We start from the raw sequence: 25,990 nt of genomic DNA on the forward strand, positions 1-25,990 counted from the left end.
CTCCGGGGTGGGGGGCCGCCCCGGGGGGGGGGGGGGGGGTCTCATGGCTGGTGCTGGCCCATTGGTGAGCGGGGCCAGGTCCTACCGCAACCCTGGTCTTTGAAATTTCATCCCAGGATCATTCAACAAATAACTGTGACCATTAAAGGCCGTGGTGGATAGGCAGATTTTCACATTTTAGCTTTGTTATGAATGACTTTGCCATATTTGGTAAGAAAGAAGTAAAAAGAACCCTTGAGTTTGCCCTTCATTTAATTCATAAAACAAAGAAAAAATTAAAAAAAAACCCCATCCAAACTGCCTCTTACTGAGTACGAGGCTATCCTTCAGGATTTAAAGCAGTTTCAGGTTTGATCATTCATCCTCAGTTATCCTGTGTGTAAGGTTAGGTGGTATCCAACTCACTTAAAAGCTGATGAAAGTCATATGACCCAGCAAATAAGCTGGCAGGAAAGAGCCGTTTTTAGACCTCATCTGGTGCTTTCATATACTTCATATACTTTAAATGCTGACATTTTTTTTACCTATGAGTTACATAAACAAAACCTTAGATCAACGTGTTTCATTTGATGCAATTCTTAAGAAAAATGTCAGTGGGATAGACTTTGTGAAAGAAGAGTAATGCAAGTATGTATGGTGATGGTAGAAAGATATTATTTTGTAGAACAGATTTATTACAGCAGAGTTGGCTGACAAAAGTATTTCAATGAAGCAAACTTGTAGGATTTCCCTACTGACTTCTATTTTTCCTTGAAATGTGATGAGATAAAAACTGAGCATCTGGTAACATGCTGGTGACACAGTGCCTAGTGTGGCTTTTGTTTACTGGAGCACCAGTGGGAGTTTTATCTGTGGGATATTGTCATTCCAATTTAGCAGTTTGTTTTGTTTTTACAGTATGTTCCACCATCTCATTTCGACCACCAGCTGTTTCTGGGTTCCTCCTTCCTGTCTCCTTTTGTTTATATTCTATCTCAGAAAAAGTCAAAACTCTGAAGCTTTTCTTCCTTGAGTGAGAATGAAGAATGTGAGAATGAAGTGATAAATAGGTCCAAAGCAAAAACAGACCTCACCAGAGTAGGTCCTGTGTCAGCCAGGTTAGGGAGCTGACAAGTTAGAGTCACCCACATTGTGTGATTGCAGAAGGTACTGAGCAATACCCTCTGCTCAGAAAAGGCACCTAACTCATTGTTCTGTCATAGTGCCTACATCCCAGACATGAGATCTATTTCTTTAAATCGACCTTCACATTCAAGAGTCTGTTATTGAAATGTAATTACTCCTGGAAGGAGTCGTTTGTTTGTTTGTTGTTTAACCAACTAGCTTTGGCCTAGTGGAGACGAGTTGAGAGCTCTTTGAGAGTAAAACATTCTAGGAGAAGGGAGGTGATTGCTTTGAGGGACTGTTTTCATGATTCTTCTATGAATGCTGTAATTGAATGTTTTTAATTAGAATTTTTTCAGTGGCTCTGATAAACACCTTGAAGTCCTTCTACTCTGTTTTTTTTTTAAGTGTTGCTTGATTTTTTTTTAAAGCAATTACTTTTCCAAGAATGAAAGATATGTTATGTGACAGAAAATGAAATAGGAGTAGGCAAAGTAATTTCACCTAATTCACAATTTAAGGAAGTCTTACCCATTGTATTGTCTTTTAAATGTCATGTCACAAAATGAAAAATTAGAGTTACTTTGCTTGGAGTAAATGCCCTTATTAATTTGATTTGGATTTACTTATAGATAGGAATGACTAGAGTTGATTTCTTCAGAGGACTGCCTGCTTTGATTTTGTATTGGCGTCTGCCAGGCCAAGAAGCTTAACTAATACTTTCCTGGTGTGTTATAATGCTTTGTATTTCTGTTACTAGTTCCCTCAATCATTTCCTTATTGGAAATCAAAAGTGTCTGGCAATTACAGAAATAACTTATCTGATCACAGTCTGCCTCAGGGGCTTGGGTAGGAGAAAGGAACTGTTTTACATTTCATTTTGGGAAATCCACATATGATAGCTGTTGCTATGTGTACATTAGGAAAATAGTTATCTGAAGCAGACAACTCACCTTGGAGAGTTTCTAAACTTACCCAAAGAGTCTATTCTAAGCGATCAAAAATTTAGCAGTTGCCTTAAGATAGTTGCACTTCCCTAGTTTTACGTAAATTACTGCCTCTTCCAAAAGTTGATTGCACGTAGCTTTACTGCCTGAAATTTGCTTTCTCAAAAGTGACTACAGTTTATTTTTTAAATGAAATTGTTACATGACATTCATCATTTTTCAATTTTATCATAGCTTCTAAAGTGACTCATGATTAATAGTGGAATTTAAATATCGAACTGAAAAATCAAAGTGTGAAATTCTGGATGAAAAGCAAATTTTGAAAAGAATGCTGTGGGACTTCCCTGGTGGTGCAGTGGTTAAGAATCTGCCTGCCAATGCAGGGGACATGGGTTCAAGCCCTGGTCCGGGATGATCCCACATGCTGCAGAGCAACTAAGCCCATGTGCCACAACTTCGGAGCCTGCGCTCTAGAGCCCACGAGCCACAACTACTGAGCCCACGTGCCACAACTACTGAAGCCCGCATGCCTAGAGCCCGTGCTCCGCAACAAGAGAAGCCACCGCAGTTAGAAGCCTGCGCGCTGCAATGAAGAGTAGCCCCTGCTCACTGCAACTAGAGAAAGCCCGAGTGCAGCAATGAAGACCCGGTGCAGCCAAAAATAAATAAATAAATGAATAAATAATAAAAAAAAAAGAATGCTGTAGTTGTAATGGTAATGGTCATGGTGGTGCTCATCTTTGGAAAAACTATGTATAGAAGCAACAGTTAAATCATTGATATTTTTGGTATATACTTAATTAAGTGTTTAGTTTTTGTAAAAGTAAGTCATTTGGATTTAAAACTATTTTTAAGAAAGTTCTAGTTACAGATTTAAAAACCCAACTCTTTAGCCAATGTTCTAAGGTGTATTTATTTGAATAAATGAATTATAAAGTTTTTGAAAAGTCTGTCAATTGATATTAATATCAGTATATTAATAGGGCTAGACATTCCATTATTTTATAATGCTCCTGTTTTAATACCGATTTCTGAATGATACAGGACAGATGTCATTTTTATGACAATTCACAGTTTAGGAAGTTATAGCCAATTATCTTTATAGGTATATATACTATATTTTGTTTCATTTGTAGAAAGTGTAATTGGTTCCTGAGTCTAGAGTAAGTTTACTTACGTTTGAATCTGGGCTGATGCACTTAACCTAAGTGTCACTTCAGACAAGCTAAACTGTGGCTAAGTTTTCTCCTCTGTAAAATGGGTTGAAAATAGTACCCATTTGATAGGCTTATTGTGAGGAATAAATGTATTAATTAGCAATAATGAATTACCCTAAGCTCTTCCTGTTGTGCCAGATACATAGTAAGAGGGCATTAAACAATTATCATTATTACTTGATTATAAAGACTGTATTATCCAATAACGCTGGAGTCATAGAGATCTGGGTTTAATCCCTAATCCTAGACTTATCAGTTAAGTGACCTTGGACAAGTTAGTTAACCTTTTTGATCTCAGTGTTAACATAAATATAATAGGATTGTTGTACTGGGTAAGCTTATCTCATGTAACTTAGCACATCTTTTGGTTGGATTAGAGATGATGAATGGCAGCTCAAAAAAGAATGTAGTTTTCTCCTTTTTCATTTCTAATTTTACTGATTTGCATCTTCTCTCTTTTCTTCTTGATGAGTCTGGCTAAAGGTTTATCAGTTTTGTTATCTTCTCAGAGAACCAGCTTTTAGTTTCATTGATCTTTGCTATTGTTTTCTTCACTTCTATTTCATTGATTTCCTCTCGGATCTTTATGATTTCGTTCCTTCTACTGACTTTGGGTTTTCTTTGTTCTTCTTTCTATAGTTGCTTTAGGTATAAGGTTAGATTGTTTACTTGAGATTTTTCTTGTTTCTTGAGGTGAGATTGAATTGCTATAAACTTCCCTCATAGAACTGCTTTTGTGGCATCCCATAGGTTTTGGGTTGTTGTGTCTTTGTTGTCATTTGTTTCTATGCATTTTTTAATTTCTTCTTTGATTTCCTCAGTGATCTCTTGGTTATTTAGTAGTGCACTGTTTAGCCTCCATGTGTTTGTGTTTTTTACAGTTTTTTTCCTGTAATTGATTTCCAGTCTCATAGTGTTGTGGTCAGAAAAGATGCTTGATATGATACCAGTTTTCTTAAATTTTCCAAGGCTTGATTTGTAGCCCAAGATGTGATCTATCCTGGAGAATGTTCTGTGTGCACTTGAGAAGAAAGTGTATTCTGCCCCTTTGGGGTGGAATGTCCTATAAATACCAATTAAATCTAACTGGTCTATTGTGTCATTTAAAGCTTGTGTTTCCTTATTTATTTTCTGTTTGGATGATCTGTTCATTGGTGTAAGTGGGGTGTTAAAGTCCCCTACTATTGTGTTACTGTCGATTTCCCCGTTTATAGTTGTTAACCTTTGTCTTACTTACTGAAGTGCTCCTATGTTGGGTGCATGAATACTTAAAATTGCTATATATTCTTCCTGGGTTGATCCCTTGATCATTATGTAGTGTCCTTCCTTATCTCTTGTAACAGTCTTTATTTTAAAGTCTGTTTTATCTGATATGAGTATTGCTACTCCAGCTTTCTTTTGATTTCTGTTTGCATGGAATATCTTTTTCCATCCCTTCACTTTCAGTCTGTATGTGTCCCTAGGTCTGAAGTGGGTCTCTTGTAGACAGTTGTGCATGTGTATGCACAACTGACACCACGGAAATACAAAAGATTATAAGAGACTACTGCAAACAATTATATGTCAATAAAATGGACAACCACAAAGAAATGGACAAATTTTTGGAAAGGTGCGAATTTCCAAGACTGAACCAGGAAGAATTAGAAAACATAAACAGACCTATCACAAGTAATGAAATTGAAATTGGTCCAGACAAAAGTCCAGGACCAGATGGCTTCACAGGCGAATTCTGTCAAACGTTTAGAGAAGAGCTAACACCTGTTCTCCTCAAACTCTTCCAAAAATTGCAGAAGGAGGAACACTCCCAAATTTATTCTACAAAGCCACCATCACCCTGATACCAAAACCAGACAAAGATATCACAGTAAAAGAAAATTACAGACCAATATCACTGATGAACATAATGCAAAAATGCTCAACAAAATACTAGCAAACAGAATCCAGCAACACATTAAAAGGATCATACACCATGATCAAGTGGGGTTTATCCCAGGAATGCAAGGATTCTTCAGTATACATAAATCAATCAATGTGATACACCATATTAACAAATTAAGGAATAAAAACCATCTGATCATCTCAGTAGATGCAGAAAAAGACATTTCAACTACATGAATCAAATGACAGGATTTTCTAAGTTGAAACTTAAAAACAGAAACCCGTGGTTAGGACCAAGAATGAGATTCCTGTAACTAATTTAGGCATCAACAGTTGGAATTTAGACCAAACAAATAATATAACAAGCAAGACCCATTCAGAAATGAGTATCATACAAACACAGTTCTGTTCCAAGTGTGGGAAAGTATCAGGAAGTTGGGAGATTTCCTTTTGTTCCTGGAGTCTTACTGAGCTTGAGAAGAAAAACCAGTTGAGGAAACCGGGTAGAGAAGAAAGCAGGCGCTGATTCAGAGGAGGAACTCTATTTTTGCTCTCATATCATCTTCTTTTCGTGTAAAGACCTCTTAGAAGAAGTTCCAGCGTGCTTAGGAGTGCACCGCCGCCTCGCTGCACTGGGAGCTGTCCCTCCAGTCATCCATCTGGACCTTTCTGGGGCTGCCTGGGGAATGGGCAGTAGGAAGCCTTCCCTGGGCAGGTTTTTAAAACTGGAACTGAGAAAAGTAAACCCGTCTCTGAGTTCCTAAAATGTAGCATGTACGGCCTATGGTGTGTCAGCAACGTGTTTCCCAGCACGGTTTCAGAGAGGAGGAAGCCGCTTTGCAAAGAGAAAGAGAAGAGGGAAGCTGTCGTGGAGAAGAGCGAGGGGGCAGGCTGGGAGTGTTCGACTTATCTGTGGTTCTGCTGTGTACGAGGCTCACCATGCACCGTCCTGTCCACGTGTTCCTGAGAGGCATACCTTCCTTAAGTTCTCTTAGCATAAGTCCTGTTAAGAAATCCAGTCTGAGCTGGGTTTGTATCCCCTGCAACCTAGGATCCAAATTATTTTATTTTCACCTATTTCTCTCCAGTTATTTGGATGTTAAATTCAAATTAATGTGAAAGAAGTATTGGAACAATAATAGCAATGAATCGTGCTTATAGTTTGCCTGGCACTATTTTTTGCACTTTACTTATATTGACTTATTTAATCCTCAGAATGATCCAGTGAAGATCCTGTGGTAATATCTCCATTTTATATATGAAGCACAGTGAGATTAAAGAATTTGTCCAACTTTATATGTATATATTAGCACCAACATTCCAACCCAAATGGCCTGGCCCTGCCATGCTGTCACCACTACTGTCTCTGCCTCTGACTGGTGTGCTTCTTTCCTTCCCTCCGAGCCTTCTGTCTGTCCCACTCTGGCTGCAGTGTCATCTCACAATTATTAAATGAGCAGATGAAACAGAAGTGCCTGTTTTGAAAGCAATAGCCCCATTTCGTCAGTTCATGTGTTTGTGATCACAGCTGGGCTTATTCCCCTCTGCATTTATGAATTCTGTCACTTCTCAGCCAACAGCGTCTAGATACAGACTGTTCAGTCTGGGAGGTACAAGATAAGTTGGGCACAGAACTTACTCTGAAAGCAGTGCCAAGTAGCTGTGGGACTATTCTCAGATTTTAAGGTCAGCTCATCATCTAGGAATTAAATTTCACTGGGAAGTTAATGTTCTCAGAACGTCTGGGACTGGTGTGTTCTAGATTAAGACATTTCCCCCATTGTTTACAGATATTTCAGCCTCTCAAAAAGCTCATCAGTCACACACACACACAGACACATACACACATTTATCCATGTGCCTCCCTCCATCAACAACTGGAAATTGTCACAATTCACGCATCACCAGAGATTTGCTTTGATGTCCCTGCCATCTTCCAGTAAAATCTGCTTGATCTCGTCTGCATCTTGTGGCCTGGCCTTTTGTTGCCTGATGAATTTCATCATTATCATGTGATGCTCTCTGTGCTCCCCATTCTTCACTTTTTATAAGGTCATCATTTTAAAAATATATGATCATAAAAGGTTTGTTTCAAACAGTTCTGTTCCTTGAATATCAAGGTGTTCAGTCTCCAGGTAGGTATTCTGATAGTTACAGTGTTGCTGAAGATGTCATAGCTGAGAAGGTTTCTTTGGAAGTGATCTTCAAGGATGTGTGTGTGTGTGTGTGTGTGTGTGTGTGTGTGTGTGGCTAATAGGGTGGGGTTAATGCTTGTTGAGTGAGTTATTTTGTGAACCATCAATGGGCCTGATTTTCCTGGGAACTTGTGTTTCTTTAAATACTTGTCAGATTATTAGTGCCTCTTGTTCTAAAATGTCATGATCATAGTATAGTGATTGCTTATGCGTCAGTGTTTTATAAAGAGTTGCTTTTTATTTTTAAAGACTGTGTGGAAAAATCTGCTGAAACCCTTCTCTCAGTTAAGCCATATACAAGACTAAGGATTCTGACCATAAGGCTGTGTTAGAATCACTCCCCATAATGAGAAGAGTCACTGATAGGATTGGTTGTGTTGGAAGAAAGGTTGAAAAATAGTGCTTCAGGAAATAAGATGATTCCTAGTCAAAGCTGGAAGATGAGGGCCTAGCTGAAATTTAAAATCAGGCAACCAAGGTTAAGTCTGAGGTAAATATCGTTTACATATAAAAGAATCTGTAATTATATAGCCACCTAATTAAAGGAAGGATTTTTGAATAAAAGATATGCAAGAGGGGACAAGGAAGCTTTTGGGGGTGGTGGATATATATGTTCATTGTCTCGATTGGGCTAACGGTCTCTCTGTTGCATAAATGTGTCAGAACACACGTATGAACACATTTAAGTGTACATTTTACACTGTAAACGCATGCAGGTTATTGTGTGTCTGTCACACCTCGATAAAGCTGTTAAAAAGAAAAAACTCATAAGGATCCAAATCACAGGAAGCCTTTCAAGTAAAGTGCTCACCAGTGAGTCCTTCCCTCCGCCTGCGCCCTCTAGTCTGGGAGGTGAGCCAGGCTCCATCCCACTGGGAGACTTGTATTAGCCCCACAAAGAGGAACATGTGATAAATGCAGTGGAAGGTCCACCAAGAGGGAGCATTTTTAGAACCACTGCACATTGGGGACTGGGGGGAAATTGAGAGATTCTCTAATCCTCTAGGAAAATAGATTTACAGTTTCTAGTGACTTGTCCAAGAGAGTGCAGCTATTGATTGGAAAACTAAAGAAAGCAAGTGATTTTGGAGAGGGGGGTCAGTGAGCTGCCCTTGAAGGCAAGCTGAGCTTGGACACGTGTTGCCGTGGAGACGCGCCTCACAGCCAGAAGAGGAAGGTCGCGAGGCATAGAAGCAAAAAGAACAAGGAGCATATGGACAAGACTTTTAGTGACCACACAGAACATGGAGAACAGCAGTGAGAGATACAGTTGGAACCGTTTCCTTTTTAAGGAAAGTAATGAATTGAGTGAACTTTCCATGACCAGCTTCTACAGGGAGGATGATTGTTTTCTTATGTGACACAGATCACTTTCTACTCAAAAGTTCTTCTTATTAAATAACATGTGGTACCCCTCAATTCTTATTAATACTTTTGGAAATTCAGAGTTATAAATACAACCTAAGACAAAAAAAAATCTTACAAAAATTTGACTGTAATGAAGATACATTTCTAGTTATTTTAAAATTCATTTCAGAATTTTATTAGTAAAAGTACAGACTCTGTCCTAATTATAAATTATAACATAATACTTTCAGCTGAATAACAAAGGAGTAAAATGTTTTTTGAAAAACATTTCAAAATAAAAAAAATAACATGTATGGGGTGTCTGTACATATGAGGAATTTGTCTTTTTACTTGAATAAACCAAGTTGCAACACATTATGTAATACTTGCATAAATATGTCATGTAAAAACCTAAATATATCTCCATTTGCATTTATATGACCATAAATGTATCTTTAAAAGGACTGAAAAGATTCATTTGCATTTATATGACCATAAATGTATCTTTAAAAGGACTGAAAAGATTCACATCAAAGCGGTTACTTCTGAGGAAGACAATGGGATTGGATGGGCCGCCTACAAAATCTGATTCAAAACGTCTCAACATGGAGAAGAACATCTTCAGGTGTTAACTGTGTATTTAAAAATATGTTTCAAAAAGATGCAAAAACAAATATAGTCAGTAACAGACTAAATATTTTAGTGCCTTGAAGCCTAGAAATGGAAAATTAGAAGTGACTATTCTAAAAATCTGTTATAAATGGATTAGTTAGTAAGTGGAATTGTAAATGTATTTATATATATCTCTTCACATAGTGGAGCGTAAGCTTATAGGTCTCATTGTTCCCGGTGGCAGCACAGGCTAAAAATACAGATGAGTGAACAAAGAATTTAGATAAATGCATAGATGGAAGATCCGTACTGCCTTATAAAGGAAAGTCATTGAGATCTGGGCTGTATTCCTAAATCACAGAAGATTATATTTTCAGGGCTGAAACACTGAGTCACGTGATAACTGAGTATTTCCAGGACAGGTTTATACATGTTCTTCAGGTGTGACTTTCTCAGGCTTTTCCTTGAGCACCTGGTGTTCTGTCTCTTGTGCCCTGAAAGAGTAGGAGGTGATTTTCACCCTCTGGGAGTTCTGAGCTTGGCACTCTTGCCATCCCTTCTGTCTCTGATGCTCAGATCACCTGGGAGGGAACCTGCCCTTCCTGGGATTGTAGTATGTTTGGTCCTCAGTGTCCCCATAGGTCTTCAGTGTCTTTAAAGGTATGATTTTTGGTAATTTATTTGGCTTTTTCTAGTTGTTGCAAGAGATGCCTTGCCATGACCTACCACATCTTTCATGGAAGGGAAATCCTGCAGGCTGTGCTTAAAACCTCATCTTGATGTCGCATGTCATTACCGACAGCGTATCTGCCAGGAAGTATTTCACACATAATTTTTCTTTGCCAGCAACTGGGAGCACATGGCCTGTGGGTTGGATTTCCTCAGAAAGAGGGTGTTGTTTGTGTCCTTCCTTCCGGGCTGGGAGCGTACTCTCTGCGGGGCTGCCTCCTCGCTGTCTGCCACAGGCCCCAGCGCACCCGGGCTGTGTTGTGCCTGGCTGCAGCACAGCCTCCGTCCACCACCTGGGTCCTGGAGCCGCCCCAATCTGTTCTAGCCCTGAGAAAGGAGTGTCCATCCTGCCTCTGTTTCAGCATCTCTGTGGGGGTGATCCCATCATCTTGGAATTCCTGGAATGTTGTCACCATGGTCCGTCTCCATAGACACTTCTAGTTTATGTTTTGAAGATTATTCAAAGGGGCTCTAATAATGTATTTCTTTTTTATTCACCACTTCCCTTCCCTTAACCTATAAACTCGTGGTTTGAATTTAGTGCCAGGCAAAGTTCTGTTTCTTTAGAGTTGACATGTTTTTTACTGTGCAATTATGGCATAATGGCAGCCACACAATTTATTATTCTCTATCTGTCTGTCTATCTATCTATCTCTGTCTATCATCTATCATGTATTAGACCTTAGTATGAGGGTATGCAGAACCTCAGTGGCAGCACTGATGTTATCTTGTAGTCAGAACGTTTACATCTTCTTTTTAGTCCTCGACTTAAAAACTTTTTACTTTCCTTAGTTATGTCTTTCGTTTTAATCTATTTTAAATCCTTCTGGGAATAGGAGGGATATAAGTCATTTGACACATAAAAGTAATTGTGTAAGAATTAAGCATTACACTTCTTAATATAAATTTGGGTTTGCTCAGTTAGCATGCAGAGCAACAACAATTGTGACTATTTTAGAATGCTAATCAATAGAACATTTTCTTAAGGCTTATTTGATTATACTATTGAATTCTGCTCACACATATAAATACTTTATAATTCATGAGGCAGACTTTATTCTTATACCAAAACAAATAGAGCCAACATTTATCATCTGTTTTTCTCTGAATGCATCATTCCCCTTATCGTTTAGAATAATCTTGGGAGATAGAAAGTATCCTTAGGAAAATTGAGAGAAAATTGAACAGCGTGTCTTTGAGCTCAGGGTTCCACAGTTTGTTGCATTACATTTTAAATGGAGCCAAGATTATTCACTATTTATACCTTTGTTGTTAGACAGAGATTGCTTTCTATCATCATTTGTTCAGAAACAGAAGACATCTGGTAGTAGATTGTGCTGAAATCATTTGGCTGGGAAAAAAAGGAAAAAAGTATCCGTTTAACAGCCTGCCAGATGGTTGACAAAGAATGCCTTCACTAATTTGTGGGACAATTATTCTTAAGTGCTGGGCTGTTCCTGAGAACAAAATGCTCAAATGAGCAGAGAGCTGCAGACAAAAAATGTAGTCATACTGTAATGATTCCATAGGCGTTACCCAACTTTTCATTCCTCGATTGATTCGCTTTAGAGCACAGGTTTTCTGAGTGAAGAGAGAGTGGAGTACGTTGGATTTCAAATCCAATATCTTGATAATACTATATTGTTAACTAAATTTTAAGCATCGAATCCTTCCCAGTTTTCACACTTACCTGAAAGGGGATGTGATCTAAGATTGACACAAGCACATGGTTATCCAGAGCAGACAAAGTCCCTTTTAGTATACTTTGAGCTTGATCATAGTCTCCATGTGCATCTTCGGCTGATGCTATCTTTTTATCCTCCCTGGATTAATTTAAAAGTGAGAATCCTGTTACGGATAAGAAGCCGCTCTTTTCCTTTGTCTTGGCAGGAGCTAGAAAGAAGTACTTTGTTGTTTTTTTTTGAAAGCCTTAATTCTAGATATTGTTTGCTGGGTTTCTACCCTCCTGGATGTTAGCTTTGCCGGAAAAACCCAGAGCTGTCCTGCCACCTTCTGCATGATGCAAGGCAGAGTCAGGGGCTTTGATGTCAGAGCCAGGGTCCCGTCTTCGTCCTGACAATATTGCTATATGCTCTGGGGAAATGACCTAGTCCCTCTAAATTTCAGTTTCACGTAGGGTTGTCTTTGAGGATTAAATGAGAAAGTATGTTAACTGTTCGGTAAGTGGTAGCAAGAGTAATGATGATAATAATTATCTGCCACCATGATAAACACCCATCCTTCCCTGTTTACTTTCTCTATTAAAATGCATAAATATTTCTACTAGTAAACCTCTAAATATGGTTTCTCGCTCCTGTCTCTCTTCCATGAACACAGATTTGAGTGTCTATCCTGTCTTTGTCATTAAACACTGTCTGTGTCTATCTCAGCTTAGGCTGCCATAACCAAATACCATGGACTGGGTGGCTTTACAAACAGAAATCTGTGCTTGCTTCGGCAGCACGTATACTAAAATTGGAACGACACAGAGAAGATTAGCATGGCCCCTGCGCAAGGTTGACGTGCAAATTCGTGAAGTGTTCCATATTTTTGAACTGCTTTGTAACCAATCAAGATTAATTAATATCAGCACTTCCGCTTTTACCCATGAAATAACATTGTGCCCCACAAACTGACATTTGGGGTTTCAACTGAGAATGTGAGCCTTTTTAAAGCAGGAAAGAAGATGTTGATGTAAAAGAAAGTACAAAATAAGTTGAGCTTTTTTTCTTTATAAATTTAAAAAAACAAAAAAACAACCCCCCCCAAACTCAGAAATTTATTTTCTCATAGTTCTAGAGACTAGATGTCCAAGATCAAGGTGCCAGCATGATTGGTTTCTAGTGAAGGCTCCCTCCTTGGGTTGAGAAACTGCCACCTTCTTGCTGTGTCCTCACCAGAGCAAGCTTTCTAGTGTCTCTCCTTATAAGGGCCACTATTCCCAGCATGAGGTTCCCACCCTCAGGACCTCTCCTAAACCTAATTACCTCCCAAAGGCCCATTCTCTAATACTGTCATGTTAGGTTGGGCCTCAGCAGGGCCATCCTCCCTTTACTTTGTAAGTTCTCAGTGCCCAGTGCAGTGCTGCCCAGGGGACAGGAAGTCACATTGTACTGTTGCCTAATTAAGTGACCGGTTCAATCTCTGAACTTGTCAGAGTGACACAGGAGCTCCACTAGTGTGAACTGCAGACATGCTAAGTCAGAAAAAACCTAAGGTTCCAGGATCACCTGAAAAACTAGGAGACAGCAGCACCACCACTGTTCTCAGAAAGAATAACACTTTCTCTGGTGGCACTTCAGGGGAAATGATTCCACTCTAGGCAGTAGAGCGTGGTGGTTAAAAACACAGACTACAGAGTTCAGATGGCCTGAGTTTAAATGCCAGCTCTACCACTTCCGAGCTGTGTGAACTTGGGCCTCAATTTTCCCATCTTTAAAGTGAGGATAAGTAGCTTTCTCATAGAGTGGTTGTGAAGATTAAATGATGCATGCACGCACACACACACACACACACACACACACACAGTCTCTCACACTCGGTGAGTGCTTAGAGCAGTCTCTGGCACACAGTAAGTGCTATGTAAATGTAAGCTGTTATTATTATTCATTTGGGGAGACAGGCCTGTGAATGTGTGTCCCTGTCATCTGCTTTTCTGCATATCTACAGGTGGACCAGAGCCCAGGATACTGATGCCAGCATGACTCCCACTGATTAAGCACATTCCTTTTTTTTTTTAAATTGAAGTATAATTGATTTACAATATTGTGTTAATTTCTGCTGTACTGCAAAGTGATTCAGTTATACATATATACATTCTTTTTTATATTCTTGTCCATTATGGTTTATCACAGGATATTGAATATAGTTCCCTGTGCTATACAGTAGGACTTTGTTGTTCATCCATCCTATATATGCTAGTTTGCATCTACTAATCCCAAACTCCCACTCCTTCCTTCCCCCACACTCCTCCCCCTCGGCAACCACAGGTCTGTTCTCTATGTCTGTGAGTCTGTTTCTGTTTCATAGATAGCTTCCTTTGTGTCATATTTTAGATTCCACGTATAAGTGATATCATATGGTATTTGTCTTTCTCTTTCTGACTTACTTCACTTAGTTCGAGAATCTCTAGGTCTGTCCATGTTACTGCAAAGGGCATTATTTCATTCTTTTTTCATGGCTGAGTAGTATTCTCTTGTATATATGTACCACACCTTCTTTATCCATTCATCTGTCAGTGGACATTTAGGTTGTTTCCATGTCTTGGCTATTGGGAATAGAAGCATATTCCATTCGTGAGCATCTCTCATCTTCAGTCTCTTCGGACAAATGAAAAGGAGTTAGTATTCATCTCTAGGCTCTCGGATTAAAACGAGTGCGTGTTTTTCTGTTTTACTTGTCTGTGAAGTGCTGAGGGGCATACACACAATTAAGGAATTTATCCAGGGGATGATATTGGATTCCAATTTATCCTACGTTTATGAGTTTTGCCTTTTTTCTTTCTTTTTCAAGGATCTATACAGCCAAGCCGATTTTAGTTACTGATGAAAACACATACTGTTATCATTTTAGGTTGCTAGTCAACACACTATGGTCATTTACTTGCAAATGTAAAATTTAGGGATGGGGAAAGAAAGAGTTTGATCTGGACTATTACAAAAGTCTGTGTTTTATTGACCTCAGCTCTAATTTTGCAGTGAATATGTAGATGACTAAGAAAGTGGAACTAAATGATGTTTGCCATTCCATGTGGTTTTTCCAGTTGAGAAGTGGCCCAGCAGAATCTGTGCATTGTGTGATTATGTTTTTAATAACAATAGCTATCTTTCATTGAACACGAAATGTACCTTTTGTTGATAAATAGTTATCATGTGCAAGGCATTTTATATATACATGTATGTTGTTTTTGAAAAAGACATTTTAGCCATGCCAAGGTATCTGCTTAGGATGTAGGAAGTAGACTTTACCCCTCTTCTCTTATATCTATTGGAGTTTTGTTGCTACCCTAGGAGCAGAGGGAGAAACCCTCCATTATGAATCCATCTGTAACCATAAATTTGCATAGAAGTAGAGGAGTTTCCTCTGAGGAAAGGGGCCCATAATGATGCCTTTCTTTTGGAATCCAAAGTTGTTAAACATTTTTAATTAACTTGCGTAGCCTTCATTTTTTCTTGCCTGCAGGGAAGAGCAGTGACACTCTTGAGAGTGAATCCATCGCTACCAGAGTATATGTGTCTAGTGGGTGAGGTTCTGTCTCAGGGCTGGAGGCTAAAGGGAAGCTCTGGTTGTGAGACCGTGAATTAGCTGACCTTGGAAGCACGTAATTCCAGTCCAAACACTCTCACCAAGAGCAGTGTGTGTGTTATTGAATAAGACACCTTATCCCATTTGGCACCTAGGCCAGTGTTGTCATGGAGTGCTCTTGTCTGAGCTTGTCTTTTAAACAAGGTGCTGCATTTATCAAACCTTAAGGAATGATGGCAGTCTAAGGATGTTGCTAGGAGTTGTACCCCAGCTGTGATGGAGGCACCCAGCACCCCAGTTTCAGTGACTGTGGCACCAAAGGCAACAGGAGCTGTTGGTCTTTAATCTTTAAGAGGAAGAGTGCTCTCATTCTTACTTGGGTTAACGTTTTGGGCACGTTAACATTTCGGAAGAGGGTCAGGCATGTGATTGTGTGGTCCCTTGTGCGGAGTTTGGCCAGCCTCAATTCTCAGTCATGAAGCTACAATGACCCAGGGATCTGCTGGAGCAGTGACATGGCATTTACCGATCAATAGGCCATGAAGAATTGGACAAATTATTGATATTTTGACATATTTGTTGTAGGTTGTCAGCATACAGTATTTTCCTCAATTTTATGATTGTTTCAATTCAGTAACATTTAAGTATCATAACTGAGGTAAAGGAGAAACAGCTTTGATTGATTTAGTGCCAGAACAATTATGATGTTGAAATTAAACTGATGTTCCCTAAGAGAATGATTGTCTGGGTAAGCACACCTCTCATATTGTCTATTTATTAAGACACAGAGTGCTCTTTGAAACATTTAAAAATGCATTACACCCAGCAAACAGAAGTTCAGGACCAGATGGCTTCACTGATGAATTCTAACAAACATTTAAAGAAGAATTAATACTAATCCTTCTCAAACTCTTCTAAAAAATAGAAGAGAAGGGAACATTTTCAAACTCATTTTTCAAGGCCAGCATTACCCTGACAGCAAAACTAGACACTACAAGAAAATAAAATTATAGGCCAATATCCCTGATGAACATTGATGCAGGAAAATCCTCAACAAAATATCAGCAAACTGAATTCGACAGTACATTAAAAGGATCATACACTATGATCAAATTGGATTTATTCCAGGGACACAAGGATGGTTCAACATCTTCAAATCAGTGTGATATACCACATTAACAAAATGAAGGATAAAAATCATATTGGGCTGGTCAAAAAGTTTGTAACATCTTACAGAAAACCCCAAATGAACTTTTTGGCCAACCCAATACAGTTATCACCATAGATGCAGAAAAAGCATTTGACAAAATTCAACATCCATTCATGACAAAAATTCTCAACAAAGAGGTATAGAAGTAATGTACCTCAGCATAATAAAGACCACATATAACAAGCCCACAGGTAACATCATACTCAATAGTGAAAAGCTGAGAGTATTTCCTCTAAGATCAGGAACAAGACAAGCATGGTCACTCTTACTACTTTTATTCAACATAATATTGGAAGCCGTACCACAGCAATTAGACAAGAAACAGAGGTAGAAGTCATCCAGATTGGAAAGGAAGAAGTAAAACGGTCTCTCTTTGTAGCTGACATGGTATTATACATAGAAAACCCTAAAGATGCCACCAAAAAACCTGTTGGAACTAATAAACAAATTTGGTAAAGTTGGAAGATACAAAATCAATATACAAAAATTAGTTTCATTTCTAAATGCTAATAACGAACTATCAAAGAGAAATTAAGAAATCAGTCCCATTTACAATTGCATCAAAAAGAATAAAATACTGGGTATAAAGTTAACCAAGGAAACATAAGACACCAATGAAAGAAATTGGAGGAGACACACATAAATGAAAAGATACTCTGTGTCCATGGATTGGAAGAATTAATATTGTTAAAATGCCCATACTGCCCAAAGTAATCTACAGATTCAGTGCAATCCCCCTCAAAATTCCAATGACATTTTTCACAGAAATAGGACTAAGAACCCCCAAATTTGTGTGGAACCACAAAAGACCCTGAATAGCTAAAGTAATCTTGAAAGAGAACAAACTTGGACATATCACGCTCCCTGATTTCAAACTATAACACAAACCTACAGTAATCTAAACAGTATGGTACTGGCACAAAAATAGACACATAGATCAATGGAACAGAACAGAGAGCCCAGAAATAGACCCATGCCTGTATGGTCAACTAATTTATAACAAAGCACCCAAGGATATACAGTGGGAAAAGGACAGTCTCTTCAATAAACGGTGTTGGGAAAACTGAACAGCCACATGCAAAAGCATGAAACTGGACCACTATGTTACCCCTGTTGACCTGAAACAAATAACTGCCAGATATTGCTCTAGCAAAGATGGGTTTATTTGGGATCACAAGAGAATTGTAATTTGGCTTCTGCAACCATGGCGAGCCATATGCAAGTCCCCGCACAGCAAGGGAGGAAGAACACTTTTATAGAAGGGAAAAGGAAGTAGGGAGGGTGATGGTAAACAAAGAGTTCATGGCTTTTCACTGGCTGAGTCCTGCCAGGAAAGAATAGGGGTCTTACTTCCTGTTGGGCTCTGCTATCATTGCGGGCCATGAGAGCTCCCCATGCTAGTCTCCCAACTCTATTTAATTGAGGTTTCTGTTTATTCATTTTGTATACTCCATACACAAAACTGAACTCGAAATAAAGACTTGAATGTAAGACCTGAAACCATAAAACTTCTAGAAGAAAACATAGGGGATAGGCTCCTTGGCATCTGTCTTGACAATGAGTTTTTTGGATTTGACACCCAAAGCAAAGGTAACAAAAGCAAAGGTAAACAAGTGGTACTACATCAAACTAAAAAGCTTCTATACAGCAAAGGAAACCATCAACAAAATGAAAAGACAACCTACTGAATGAGAGAAAAGAATTACAAATCATACATCTGATAAGCTAATATCCAAAATATACAAAGAACTTATACAACTCAATAGCAAAAAACAACAACAACAACAAACCCCCCCAAACCCAGACAATCTGATTTTAAGAAGGGCAGAGGACTCAAGTAGACATTTTCCCAAAGAAGACATGCAGATGGACAACAGTTACATGAAAAAGAGCTCAATATCACTAATCATCAGGGAAATGCAAATCAAAACAACAATGAAATATCACTTCTCACATGTTAGAACGGCTATTTTCAAAAAGAGAAGTAGCAAATGTTGACAAGGGCTTGGATAAAAGGGAAACTTTGCACTGTTGGTGGGAATGTAAATTGGTGCAGCCACTGTGGAAAACAGTATGGAGCTTCCTCAAAAAACTAAAAATGGAACTACCATATGACCCAGCAATCCCACTTCTGGGTATTTATCCAAAGGAAACAAAACATTAACGCGAAAACATCTGTACCTCCCTATTCATTGCAGCGTTACTTATAATAGCCAACACATGGAAACCACGTGATTGTCCATTGGTGGGTGAATAAATAAAGAAAATAATGGAAAATTATTATTTAGCCATAAAAAAGAAGGAAATCCTGCCATTTTGACAATATGAATAGGGGCCTTGAGGACTCCTAAATGAAATGAATCACACAGAACAAGATACCATAAGATCTCATGTATATGTGGAATCTAAAAACAAACAAAATCTCTGAACTCACAGATACGGAGATTGGTAGTTGCCGGAGGTGGGGTGGAGGGATGGGTGAAATAGGAGTAGGTGGTCAAACTTCCAGTTATCAGATAAATAAATCCTGTAATTTACAGCACGATGACTATAGTTAACAATACTATATTATATATCAATATTTGGAGGTTGCTAACTATGCATTGTTATGGATGTTAACTAAATTTATTTAGGTAATCATTTCCCAAAATGTACATATATCAAATCATTATCAAATCATTAGGTTGTATACCTAAAATCAATACAATGCTATGAGACAATTATATCTCAATTTAAAAAAATCCACGTGCCATCTCTCCAACCTCTTGCTCCCTTTCCAAGGCTGGTGACAAATAGCAATTGTTGCTGGCTCAAAGCTAAAGAGAAATTGTAAAAACTATTTCATGACCTTGGGATCAATTGATAAGTTTGAAAATCATGCTAGGAAAGAAGTCATTCCCTTTTTGGAGCTTAACAGTAGACTCTGATACAGAGTCTTCTGTCCTGACTTTTCAATTAGAACCTGAACCTAGGGTAAGTAACCACCACTTCCTCATTTGTAAAATGGGTTTTCTTGTTACCACCCTTTACTTACTTTATAAGGATTTCCTAAGGAGTCACTAGACTGCTATTCAAACGAAAGAAAGCTGGAAAAGTTTAAGGAGAGGAGTTCCATGTAATTATTACAAGCATCTTTCTGAATCCTACTGTGCTTGTTGCATTGAAAAAATGCATCACAAATATTGATTTAGGATACCACTTATAATAAAGCTGTTTAATCTTTGAGAAGAGCATAGAGTGTGCCCATTCTACCAATATGATTGAGCCTCACGAAGCATCCTGTTGGCCCGGAGTAGACAGACGATGATGGAATCACTCTTGTCCCTGAGTTCCCCACGGCGGAACGCTTAAGTTGTTTGCTTGTTGAAATAACAAAATCTAAATCAGTTAAAATGTAGTGCAGATTTGACCTCCTCTGGTTTGCGAACTTAACCACATAGAACATAACCTGAGCTGGATCTTAGACACCATGGTTTTTATGGCAAGACTTGTAGGATAGAAATGAAAAAGATACATGTACCTAACTAAGTAAAGCAAACAACCTAATTGTCAGCTGGCAGTAACTGGTGTTTCAAACCTAGTTGTGTTCTTTTGTGTCTACTGAGCCCATGATAATTTGACAAATGATTGTAGTAGAATATATATTAATTCCAGTCTCTCTTTATGGCCACAGGTATTGAAACAATTGAAAGTCTTAAACATTTGTCTCTTTGGAAATAAACTGAAACAACCTAGTGTCAGATAGTGGAGAGAAATGTCCATTTTACCTTTCGGCATCTTAGCATGCATGCAGCTGAGAGGGTCCTGGCCGGGGACTGAGCTCCACAAGAGGAGCTGCAGCCCTGACCTCTGTCTGACATACACCACGCATCCCTGTTCCTCTGTATAACCTGCTTGGTGAGGAATCATTCGGTAACAACACTTATTCACTTAACACATAATTTTGAGCACCTGTAACGTGCCAGTCACTGTCACAGACGCCAGGGAGCACAGTGAAGGGAAGTCCGCGCCTTCACATGCGGTGAGACAGACACTAAGGCGATCAACTCATAATGAACCGTCAGGTGGCCCTAATGCTATGAAAGAAAGTAAAGCTGCTTAAAAGAATAGAGAACCATACAGGGTGCTGTTATGGATCAGGGGTCAGGAACGTTCTCTCTGTGATGGGGACGTCTGAGCAGAACACTGGAGGACGGGAAGGGGCAGCATGGCCACCTGGGGACACGGCATTCCAGGCAGAAGGGGCAGCAAGCGCAAGGCTGGTGTTTGGTGAGTTTGAAGAAATGCCAGGAGGTGCCTGTGGTGAAGGCAGAGTGATGTTGGTCTTAATCATCCTCATGAAAGTAACGACGAGAAAGAACTGTATTCTCTCAAACCCAAGTTACGTCCACAGGTCCATTTCCTTTTATCTATTTATGTATTTGTTTTAAAGCTGTGAGTAGGCAGTTTGATGAGGGACCAGCATTGCACTGTTTCGGGCATTTTGCTAGTGACGTCATGTGGGCAAGCTCCTGGAATGTTCAGACCAACCCCATTGTTACCCTCATCTCTCCACGCATTCGGAAGGACCGAGGTGTGGAAGCTTTACATGACTTCCCCACGGTCCCAGAGCTGGCGGCTGTCGGAGCCAGGATCTGCCCAGGCAGCCTGATTGCAAGGGCGGTGCCCGGGCCCCTCAGAGCTGGCTTCACACCAGGCCCCTGTGAGCCTGAGACCTTCAACTCTGCACTGTTTAGATTCCTTCTTGGAATATGGGAAAAGGGACGCTTTGGGCCACAGCCTGAAAACGGATGCGGGGCACAGTTTCCAGCCTTGGTAATAATTTTGCTGGGGGCTTATTCTACATATCTTTCCCTGTGGGGAATTAAATGATCCCTCTTAGGGGAAGAAGTGTATAGCTTTCTGCAGCAAGAACTCTGGCTGCAACTCTCTGTTATATGTATGGGAAAGGGCCGTGATATAAATTAATACCAGCTTGAATACACTTTGGACCGTTCGTTGTCAGAGTTGGAGGAATAAACTTCATTGGTCAGAGTGTGCCCCAAGGTGTGGGCACAGCAGACTGGGGTCCGGAAGCCATCCTTCTGCAGGGAGGATAAACAAACAGTACTGGCAGAGATCAAGGGTTGTCATGAATAGGTTCCTGAATCTCAGAGCAGAAGTGAAGCTCAAAGAATGGTCCAGCTCTCTTAACATTAGATCAAGGCTGGTTCAGAAAAGTTAGCTGCCAGGAATTAAAAATACACTGTGCTTATGATAAAATGCCTGCTGTTGAAAGCTGACATTATGGGCACCTGCTGGTGAGATCAAGATTTTTGGTGCCTGTCAGCCCTGTGGAGGGAATGACAGGAATGGTCTAGGAGAGCTAGATGTCCTATGCCGACAGGTCCTCTCTCTGGTCCTTACAATGTCTGAGGCAGAAGCTCTGATTTTGAGTGTTCACATCACTGCCTGACTGGACATTGGAGGGTATTTTCAGATAGCACTCTGTTATTTCTTATTTCTGAGGAAAGATGCCTTATTTGAGATATCTTTTTAAGTGCCGTGGTTGTTTTATTTTCCCTCAAAGGAAATAATTAAAATCCACTCTATTTTTGAATCTGGAGTGCCATTGGAAGTCACATTCACTGATTTTGGCAAGCATTCTCCTACTGTTAGGACTTTCCATTTGCTTACTTGGTACTTTTTGACATGAGAAACAGGAAAAGATTTGTTATTAAGTAAAAGTGTTCTTGAGTCACGTGTAGAGCAGTAAGGAGCATACATTTCAGAAAGCGAAGACTTTGTAACTGGGCCTGACTTGCTTACAATAGATAATAAACGACACAATTCAGGGCAAACAAATACCAAAGATGAGGCATGTTCGGTTTTAGCGCATAGCAAAGAGCTTTCTTCATATCAGTGATTTGAGGAAGGCTGTGTCTGGCTTCTTGTCTATTACTTTATAGGCACCACCAAAGCTGAGAAGATAAACCAGATACTGATTACAAGCGATACTTCCAGATATTAATCACAAGGGACTTTACTTATAGATCATTTGAGTTATTTTTCCAATATTGATTTGGAAATAGTGATGGTATTAATTCAACATTTTTATTGTTATGTTACTTTGCCTATTAAATGCCTCTAACATTTTGGCTTAATGTATTCAAAGATTAATTATGATAAATTCCAGGAAGCTGAAAAGATGACTAGTTTCCATCTTGATTATGGTCTCTGGTGTTGAAACAGAAACTTGAGAAGTTAGTTTTACAAAAGAGAATAAATAAAAATATTAATCATCTTCTAAGTATTCGATTGGAAATTATATCAAATATTAATGAGACCCTTCCATTAATTAAAACATTCTTATTATTTTTGAATTATCAGATTTCATAAGATTAACGAAAAGTTTTCTATACATTTTCTATGTTAAAAATGGGTAAATAATAACTTCTTAGAAAGTCTTGTTGTTGTTCCCTCTCACATATTTGGCAAACTCAATCACCGGTATAAATAGACATGTAAAAATAAATAAGAAAGACTTCTGGGTAGCCAAGTACAGTAACACAAAATCCACATGCCCAGACTAAAGTCCTCTTACTCATGGGTAAGTGCTCTGGCTGTCATTTACAGGCATTTTCTTTCCATTTTACACTCAGAACTATGCTTCTCTTTTTTATCCATCCCTCAGAAGATTAGAAATGGGAAATCAAAGCAGAGAGGAAAGAGAGGTGACAGAGGCAGGTACAGTACCTTCAGTAAAAAAGCAATACCTGGGCTTCCCTGGTGGCGCAGTGGTTGAGAGTCCGCCTGCTGATGCAGGGGACACGAGTTCGTGCCCCGGTCCGGGAGGATCCCACATGCTGTGGAGCGGCTGGGCCCGTGAGCCATGGCCGCTGAGCCTGTGCTCCGCAATGGGAGAGGCCACAACAGTGAGAGGCCCACGTGCAGCAAAAAAAAAAAAAAAAAAAAGCAATACCTGACAGCTAAGTGGGAAGGAAAGGCAAAATGATAGTAATATTATTAATTTCTATTTGTGATGATATGTATAGATCTGCCTGCACATCTGTGATGATTTTAGGTGTCAACTTGACTGTGTTTTTTTTTAATCCTGTTTTGTGTATTACTCTGATTACCTTTTTAAGCTAGTGAATTAATTTTTCTGAGCTTTACAATTCATGTAAAAAAGCAATATTGGGGGGATTTGGGGAATGGTTAAAAAGGATATAATGGTTACAAAAGTGCACTATAAAATAACACACAGGAAGTATAGAATTTTGAAAATATAACAATTGACTGGTCTGTGGTGGAAAGTTGCCATGACTTCAGGTGTTTATACAGGTATGATTTAATCTCCCCAAGATGGAGTTTCACCATCTATATTTAGCATTTTTCTTCCTGGCAAGGATTTTAGAATGTTGTCACTCACTTTATTTTCAAAATAAGATATTAGTACTTCATGTTCTAAAATCCTTCCAGGATAGGAATCTCTCCAGGTAGAGGAAGTATTTAGCTGTAAATAATAGATGTATTCATCCCCAGCCAAGTATGTGGATTTTGGCTAAAATGCACCCATGTGTCTATTAAAAGTTATATTATGGTAGATCCCTGATATGTGACTTCTAGCATACTGCTTTATAAGTAGTTAGGAAAAAAACAAAACAAAAAAACTTTACTTAAATATCCAGGGGGTAAATTTCCACTGGAAAATAAATTTCTCAGGATAAACTTTAAAACTACGTTTAATTAGGGTTAAAAAAAACTAAAAAAATACTACATAGTGATTCCTCTAGGTATTTAGACTGGCAGAGTAAACCTTTCTTGCTTTGAAGACCAAATAGTTCAGTTGGTTTTAGCATGGTGCCAAGAAAATCGAGTGTGAATTTAGCCCAGGCCGGCCAGTTAGCTCTGTAATCCTACAGAATGACATTTTTCAAGTGCCTGTTATTGCTTTAGCAGGAACCAGGTAAGAAATGGAGACAGATTTGCAAAATTCTTCCTCCTCCTCTTTTTGGGAAACTAAATATAGCGTGTTGAAAAGAGGTCACAGATTTCATCTTTGTACATGACAGGGTATTTTTCAGTATGTGAATTATAGCATTTCCCATTAGAAGTTTAAATGTCCACTTGAAACATTTTTTAAGCCTCTTTAATATCCTTGAATCTACAAAAAGTTGGACTTCAGGTGGAATTAAGTTCTGCGTAATTTAATTAAGTTACTTTATATAGCTAAAATTATTTTACATTATTCAAATGATAGTAGCTAAAGAAGTTATAGAACTTAAATATAGAAATTGTATAAAATATATGTTGATAAAATTGATAATTTGATTAAAATGTAACCTCATTTAGATAGAATTAACTGAATATATCCCCTGAGCACTGATACTGGAGAAGATTTAATGCTGCACTAGAGGAGATATTTGCCCAATGGATGACCCATCTTCAACTCAATCATTAATCTGAAAGTAATAGTTTTCTTCCTGGAAAACAACATTAGCTCTCTTTCCTTCGTAGGGAACTGAATAAAGTACTCTTTCTTTCCTTTGGCACAGAGAGTAGTTGCCTCACCCAGAGCTCAGAATGCCATGTAAACAGAGGAAGAGGTTTAGCCCATGTAAACCTCTGGGATAGCTTGGAAAGCATGCAGCTGACATTTTGCAAAGCTTGTTGGAGAAACATTCCCTCCTCAGCTGTACGGCAAGGTGGCTGAGTATACAGCTTGGAATTAGACATTTCTGCATCTGAATTTCCAGTCCACCATCTCCCGTCTGGGTGACTTTAGAATTCACACAGTACCCGCCCGTAAGCCTCAGTTTCCTCAACTACACAGTGGAGGTAAAAATGTCTACCTTGCAATGTTCTGTAAATACGATATGAGATAATAAATGTAATAGATTTAACAAAATGATTAGCAGGTTTTGAGTAGTCGTTATGAGTAAACATTATTAGAATGTAATAATCTCACACTTGAACTTTCAGCACATGAAAAATTAGACTGAAAATAAAGATCCTTGCGCTCAGTAAACCAACATTCCATGATAGAATAGGATGGCACAAAAGTGGTGAAGTATTCATTAAGGAAAAAGAAGATGCTAGTAAGAGAGAACTCCAGACCGGAATGGAGACTATTCTCTCAGCCATACTAAAGTGTTTTACCAGTTCCACTGTGAGAAAGTCATGCAAGTTTATTCAGAACCTCATTTTTATCCATTGAATACTTATCATCAATACTATGCATGGATACCATTTATTTGCTTAATGCATTCTAAGATATAGTAATATCTCTATACATATCCATATACATCTTACTCAGACTAGGGGTTGTTCATTCTTTGCATTCTCAAATAAGGTTTTGGTTATCTCATAAAGTGCCAAAAAATTTTTTAAATGAAACTTTTGGAATGATTGTACATAGATAACTGAACTAGATGGACCCTACTGACCAGTACAGCCAGGCTCCCTTTGCTAAGAGGGAGAAAACTGACGAGCAGCTTGAGTAGCTTAAACACCACAGACTTGGAG

The 25,990-nt window shown here is 38.9% G+C and overlaps 1 protein-coding gene and 1 non-coding gene across 4 annotated transcripts in view; both read left to right on the forward strand.

The window, feature by feature from the left end:
- LOC112395160 (uncharacterized) overlaps positions 1 to 25,990 on the forward strand; it is a 404,375-nt gene that overhangs the window by 67,912 nt on the left and 310,473 nt on the right. The window contains exon 7 of one of the 3 annotated variants that reach the window (XR_003002306.1): positions 2,286 to 2,482. The exons of the other annotated variants lie outside the window; for them this stretch is intronic. The gene's annotated coding sequence lies outside the window, so the exon portion shown is untranslated. Of the gene's footprint in view, positions 1 to 2,285; positions 2,483 to 25,990 lie in introns of those variants that run through there. 3 annotated transcript variants of the gene reach the window in all.
- On the forward strand, positions 12,475 to 12,581 carry LOC112395166 (U6 spliceosomal RNA). The gene has a single exon (XR_003002309.1). It is a non-coding gene; the product is annotated as a U6 spliceosomal RNA (small nuclear RNA).

This window comes from Neophocaena asiaeorientalis, unplaced genomic scaffold (assembly GCF_003031525.2).
Source record: "Neophocaena asiaeorientalis asiaeorientalis breed wild unplaced genomic scaffold, Neophocaena_asiaeorientalis_V1.1 scaffold25, whole genome shotgun sequence".
Classification (NCBI taxonomy): domain Eukaryota; kingdom Metazoa; phylum Chordata; class Mammalia; order Artiodactyla; family Phocoenidae; genus Neophocaena; species Neophocaena asiaeorientalis.